The sequence below is a fragment of the Carex rostrata genome, chromosome 5 (genome assembly GCF_964058835.1).
Source record: "Carex rostrata chromosome 5, lpCarRost1.2, whole genome shotgun sequence".
Classification (NCBI taxonomy): Eukaryota; Viridiplantae; Streptophyta; class Magnoliopsida; order Poales; family Cyperaceae; genus Carex; species Carex rostrata.
This window is the reverse complement of record NC_135922.1, coordinates 220,001-225,000: the sequence shown is the minus strand read 5'-3', so window position 1 is coordinate 225,000 and position 5,000 is coordinate 220,001.

The window sequence follows — 5,000 nt, the reverse complement described above, 5'->3', positions numbered from 1 at the left end:
CGTCAGTGAAAAATGGCCCCAAAACTGAGCGCATGCGGCCAAGCGTCGGTGCAAAATGGCCCGAAAACAGTCCCGTCGGTGCCCCCGTCGGGCTAAAATGACCCGAAAACAGTTCAGCTGGGGAAAATTAAGCGGATCCGGCCAAGAGTCGGTGGAAATTGGCCCGAAAACAGCCCAGCGGCAAGCGGAAGCGGCTAACGTTGGGGAAAAGTGACCCGAAAACAGTTAAGCGGGGGAAAACTAAGCGGATGCGGCCACGCGTTGGGGAAAACAAAGCGGATCCGGCCCAGAGTCGGTGGAAATTGGCCCGAAAACAGTCCAGCGGCAAGCGGAAGCGGCTAACGTTGGGAAAAAGTGACCCGAAAACAGTTCAGCGGGGGAAAACTAAGCGGATGCGGCCACGCGTTGGGGAAAACTAAGCGGATACGGCCAAGTGTTGGGGAAAAATGGCCCGAAAACAGCCCAGCGGCAAGCGGAAGCGGCTAACGTTGGGGAAAAGTGACCCGAAAACAGTTAAGCGGGGGAAAACTAAGCGGATGCGGCCAAGCGTTGGGGAAAACTAAGCGGATCCGGCCCAGAGTCGGTGGAAATTGGCCCGAAAACAGTCCAGCGGCAAGCGGAAGCGGCTAACGTTGGGCAAAAGTGACCCGAAAACAGTTCAGCGGGGGAAAACTAAGCGGATGCGGCCACGCGTTGGGGAAAACTAAGCGGATACGGCCAAGTGTTGGGGAAAAATGGCCCGAAAACAGCCCAGCGGCAAGCGGAAGCGGCTAACGTTGGGCAAAACTGACCCGAAAACAGTTAAGCGGGGGAAAACTAAGCGGATGCGGGCACGCGTTGGGGAAAACTAAGCGGATGCGGCCAAGTGTCGGTGGAAATTGGCCCGAAAACAGCCCAGCGGCAAGCGGAAGCGGCTAACGTTGGGCAAAAGTGACCCGAAAACAGTTCAGCGGGGGAAAACTAAGCGGATGCGGCCACGCGTTGGGGAAAACTAAGCGGATACGGCCAAGAGTCGGTGGAAATTGGCCCGAAAACAGTCCAGCGGCAAGCGGAAGCGGCTAACGTTGGGCAAAACTGACCCGAAAACAGTTCAGCGGGGCAAATTTTTGAAATTTTTTTTGAAATTTTTTTGAATTTTTGAAATTTTTGAAGTTTTTTTGGGTTTTTGGACTTTTTTTGAATTTTTGAAATTTTTGAATTTTTTTGAATTTTTTTGAATTTTTTGAATTTTTTTTGAATTTTTGAATTTTTTTTTTTTTTTTTTGAATTTATTTGATTTTATAAATTTTATGTGATTTTTTCAGATTTTTTTGAATATTTTACATGGGTGATTTCGACTTGGGGGATTTTCAGGGGGTGGTAACCCTGGGCGTGGCTAGAGCCTCAAAATGCATATTCCCCTATAGGGGGGCAAGGTTTTCAAAAATGGGTGCCCCCTCATGTACACGCGCGTGGGTGTACATGGCCCCGTCGGTGCCAGCGTGGGTGGAAAATGGCCCGAAAACAGCCCAGCGGCAAGCGGAAGCGGCTAACGTTGGGCAAAACTGACCCGAAAGCAGTATAGCTTGGAAAATTAAGCGGATGCAGCCAATTGTTGGCGAAAACTAAGCGGATACGGCCAAGTGTCGGTGAAAAATGGCCCGAAAACAGTCCAGCGGCAAGCGGAAATGGCTAACGTTGGGCAAAAGTGACCCGAAAACAGTTCAGCTGGGGGAAATTAAGCGGAAGCAGCCAAGCGTTGGGGAAAACCAAGCGGATACGGCCAAGAGTCGGTGGAAAATGGCCCGAAAACAGTCCAGCGGCAAGCGGAAACGGCTAACGTTGGGACAAAGTGACCCGAAAACAGTTCAGCTGGGGAAAATTAAGCGGATGCAGCCAAGCGTTGGGGAAAACTAAGCGGATCCGGCCCAGAGTCGGTGGAAATTGGCCCGAAAACAGCCCAGCGGCAAGCGGAAGCGGCTAACGTTGGGTAAAACTGACCCGAAAACAGTTAAGCGGGGGAAAACTAAGCGGATGCGGGCACGCGTTGGGGAAAACTAAGCGGATGCGGCCAAGTGTCGGTGGAAATTGGCCCGAAAACAGCCCAGCGGCAAGCGGAAGCGGCTAACGTTGGGCAAAAGTGACCCGAAAACAGTTCAGCGGGGGAAAACTAAGCGGATGCGGCCACGCGTTGGGGAAAACTAAGCGGATACGGCCAAGAGTCGGTGGAAATTGGCCCGAAAACAGTCCAGCGGCAAGCGGTAGCGGCTAACGTTGGGCAAAACTGACCCGAAAACAGTTCAGCGGGGGAAAACTAAGCGGATGCGGCCACGCGTTGGGGAAAACTAAGCGGATACGGCCAAGTGTTGGGGAAAAATGGCCCGAAAACAGCCCAGCGGCAAGCGGAAGCGGCTAACGTTGGGCAAAAGTGACCCGAAAACAGTTCAGCGGGGGAAAACTAAGCGGATGCGGCCACGCGTTGGGGAAAACTAAGCGGATACGGCCAAGGGTCGGTGAAAAAGGGCCCGAAAACAGTCCAGCGGCAAGCGGAAGCCGCTAACGTTGGGCAAAAGTGACCCGAAAACAGTCCAGCGGGGGAAAACTAAGCGGATGCGGCCAAGCGTTGGGGAAAACTAAGCGGATACGGCCAAGCGTCGGTGAAAAAGGCCCGAAAACAGTCCAGCGGCACGCCGAAGCGGCTAACGTTGGGCAAAAATGGCCAAAAGCGCGGGAGCAGGGCGGTCTGAATCTATGCATCCACATAAAATGGGGGGTAAACCTGGGGGATTTCCAGGGGGTGGTAACCCTGGGCGTGGCTGGAGACCCAAAATGTATATTCCCCTATAGGGGGGAAGGATTTTTGGAAGAGGCAGCCCCTCATGTACATGCCAAGCGGGGTGTACATGGCCCCTGTGGGTGCCTCCGTCGGTGTAAAATGGCCCGAAAAACAAGATTATGTTACCCGAAAACACGATTATGTTACCGAAAAAACACGGTTGAGCGGGGGCAGTAAGCACGGTTGAGCGGGGGCAAAAAACACGGTTGAGCGGGGCAAAAAACACGGTGCAGCGGGGACAAAAGACACGATTTTGTTACCGAAAAACACGGCCCGTCGGGGGCAAGGAACACGAATATGTTACCGAAAAACACGGACCACGCGGGTTGAAATCCCCAGCCGTAGAGCCGGCGAAACACGGTGGGGCAGGGCGTCTAAGCGTGGAGGCGCCCGTAAGACCGATGCGGGTTGAAATCCCCAGCCGTAAAGCCGGCGAAAAGCGGTCGGGCAGGGTGACTCCGCGTGGAGTTTCGCCCGTAAGGCCGATGCGGGTAGCCGCGCGGGTTGAAATCCCCAGCCGTAAAGCCGGTGAAACACGGTTCATTGGGGCGCCTAAGCGTGGAGGCGCCCCGCAGAGACCGAGCGGGTTGAAATCCCCAGCCGTAAAGCCGGCGAAACACGGTTCATTGGGGCGCCTAAGCGTGGAGGCGCCCCGCAGAGACCGAGCGGGTTGAAATCCCCAGCCGTAAAGCCGGCGAAACACGGTTCATTGGGGCGCCTAAGCGTGGAGGCGCCCGCAGAGACCGAGCGGGTTGAAATCCCCAGCCGTAAAGCCGGCGAAACACGTTCGGGCAGGGCGTCTAAGCGTGGAGGCGCCCGTAAGACCGATGCGGGTAGCCGCGCGGGTTGAAATCCCCAGCCGTAAAGCCGGTGAAACACGGTTCATTGGGGCGCCTAAGCGTGGAGGCGCCCCGCAGAGACCGAGCGGGTTGAAATCCCCAGCCGTAAAGCCGGCGAAACACGGTTCATTGGGGAGCCTAAGCGTGGAGGCGCCCCGCAGAGACCGAGCGGGTTGAAATCCCCAGCCGTAAAGCCGGCGAAACACGTTCGGGCAGGGCGTCTAAGCGTGGAGGCGCCCGTAAGACCGATGCGGGTAGCCGCGCGGGTTGAAATCCCCAGCCGTAAAGCCGGTGAAACACGGTTCATTGGGGCGCCTAAGCGTGGAGGCGCCCCGCAGAGACCGAGCGGGTTGAAATCCCCAGCCGTAAAGCCGGCGAAACACGGTTCATTGGGGAGCCTAAGCGTGGAGGCGCCCCGCAGAGACCGAGCGGGTTGAAATCCCCAGCCGTAAAGCCGGCGAAACACGTTCGGGCAGGGCGTCTAAGCGTGGAGGCGCCCGTAAGACCGATGCGGGTAGCCGCGCGGGTTGAAATCCCCAGCCGTAAAGCCGGCGAAACACGGTTCATTGGGGCGCCTAAGCGTGGAGGCGCCCGCAGAGACCGAGCGGGTTGAAATCCCCAGCCGTAAAGCCGGCGAAACAAGTTCGGGCAGGGCGACTCCGCGTGGAGTTTCGCCCGTAAGACCGATGCGGGTAGCCGCGCGGGTTGAAATCCCCAGCCGTAAAGCCGGCGAAACACGGTTCATTGGGGCGCCTAAGCGTGGAGGCGCCCCGCAGAGACCGAGCGGGTTGAAATCCCCAGCCGTAAAGCCGGCGAAACAAGTTCGGGCAGGGCGACTCCGCGTGGAGTTTCGCCCGTAAGACCGATGCGGGTAGCCGCGCGGGTTGAAATCCCCAGCCGTAAAGCCGGCGAAACACGGTTCATTGGGGCGCCTAAGCGTGGAGGCGCCCGCAGAGACCGAGCGGGTTGAAATCCCCAGCCGTAAAGCCGGCGAAACAAGTTCGGGCAGGGCGACTCCGCGTGGAGTTTCGCCCGTAAGACCGATGCGGGTAGCCGCGCGGGTTGAAATCCCCAGCCGTAAAGCCGGCGAAACACGGTTCATTGGGGCGCCTAAGCGTGGAGGCGCCCCGCAGAGACCGAGCGGGTTGAAATCCCCAGCCGTAAAGCCGGCGAAACAAGTTCGGGCAGGGCGACTCCGCGTGGAGTTTCGCCCGTAAGACCGATGCGGGTAGCCGCGCGGGTTGAAATCCCCAGCCGTAAAGCCGGCGAAACACGGTTCATTGGGGCGCCTAAGCGTGGAGGCGCCCCGCAGAGACCGAGCGGGTTGAAATCCCCAGCCGTAAAGC